Source organism: Solanum dulcamara, chromosome 1, assembly GCF_947179165.1.
Source record: "Solanum dulcamara chromosome 1, daSolDulc1.2, whole genome shotgun sequence".
NCBI lineage: Eukaryota > Viridiplantae > Streptophyta > Magnoliopsida > Solanales > Solanaceae > Solanum > Solanum dulcamara.
Window position 1 is genome coordinate 42094936 of NC_077237.1, and position 1795 is coordinate 42096730.

At 41.1% G+C, this 1795-nt stretch overlaps 1 pseudogene; it reads left to right on the forward strand.

Annotated features, from left to right (window-relative positions):
- The first annotated feature begins 1142 nt into the window (after nt 1-1142).
- Nucleotides 1143-1262, forward strand: LOC129904643 (5S ribosomal RNA; annotated as a pseudogene).
- The last annotated feature ends 533 nt before the right edge of the window (nt 1263-1795 follow it).

The following is a 1795-nucleotide window of genomic DNA, read 5'->3' on the forward strand; positions in this document are numbered from 1 at the left end:
CTATGGAATATACCCTAGGTGGTTCATCAGTACCCTTGCAAAGCATCCCTATCTGATGGACTGGGCGTATAGTTTCCAAATAAGGTGGTAAGCTTAACTTACCAGCCTCTTTGCCCACCTTATGAGCAACTTCATACAGTCTAATATATTTTAGGTTAAGTTTCCTTTTCTAGGTGACCCTGTTATGAACACCAAATCATCAATTTGAACTCTGTATGTCGATGTCAATTATCTGTATATCATTTCTGCCGACTCTGGCTTTTAGTCAATAGATTGCTTAATCATGTCGAGGCCTTTTTAGCTTAGTCTTTCTAACATCAACCCATCCCATAGGGTACTTACACGTCTTGCTCTACCAGTCTTGTACGGGGCCATTGGGATACTAGAGTAGTAATTATTATTATAGGCAACTTATTAAGTGATAGATAATTATCCCAGCTATTTGCGAAGTTAACAACACCAGCTCATGAGATGTCTTCTAGCGTTTAAAGGGTACACTTTAGCCTGGTCATCAAGTTCGAGGGTCAAGTGGTGTACGAAGACTTATTTGTCTTCCCAGTTTCTTTGCGGACTGATCCTCGGTAGTTAACTGTAACTTGGGTTCTTTCGTCTGGGATAATAGCTATGGGGACTCCGTAAGGTCTTAATACACTTTTACCTTATAATTTTACACCTTCTCGATTGAGTAGTTAGCCTTTGATCGATGGACAAGGGGTTAATATCATTAATCCACAAGTAACATTCCCTCTAGAGTCATCTGGCGTTGGAGTGCAAAGTGAGTCTTGTAGCCCTGGTCATATTGTGGGATTTTTGACCCACGTATTGCTTCCTGTCTTCTATAAATTACATCAACTTGTACCCTTACCTTTTGGGTTTTGCTTTTTTTCCCGCTCTAAGAGTTGGCTGCCAAGTGGTGTCAAAATTCTCTCGCCCACTGGCCCGTATACACATTCTGTAGTTTGCCTCTCATTAACTAGTACTATGTGGAAGAGCTGGGGCATTCAAGTGCGTTGTCAGTTAGCAATTAGCTAATCCTTCTTGTCTTGCTTAAATCCTTTTAATAATACCCTCAACGTAATTTATAATACTCTAGGGACATAATCTCATGTTGTTTCTCCGCCGCTAGTTCAGATTCTTCCATCTCGCGCGACCACACCCGCACTATCGCACTAAATTCCACCAGAATTTAGAAGTTAAGCGTGCTTGGGAGAGAGAAATACTGGTATGGGTGACCTGCTTGGGAAGTCCTTATGTCGCGTTTCATGGTAATCCTTGCAATAATGTGTGGGGCACTCAACTTAGCCCAAAATTTATCTTAGTGTCGTCTAACATGTCTTTATGTGTTTCCTTGCCCTTTCTTCTGTTATCTTACAACCGGTATAGGGGTAGATCTTTAGTTCCACTCCGACCATGTCCCATTTTGGTTATTTTAGTTTAACTCCTCCTATTGTATTCCCCCCTTTTTGTACACACCCATTTATTGGGGTTGGCTAATGAGTAGCGCTAACTTTCGTTCATATAGTGACCTTTAGATCTACTTTGAGTTCTGTCTATCCTTAGTTGGTATAGTCCCGAAGAAGTTTGGCATATGAGTTCTCCATCTTGTAGTAACCAACTAGTTCTGCACATCTTACTTAAACCATTTTACACTTTCCTTACCCCAGCTGGTAACACTTTATTATTGTTATCTCGTGTCTTCCTTTACCTTTACGAAACTATGAGAAGGTGCTCAACTTAACCTGAGAAATACCCTAGCATCGTCCCGCTAGGTCTCACCTTGTCGTACTTCTTTCCT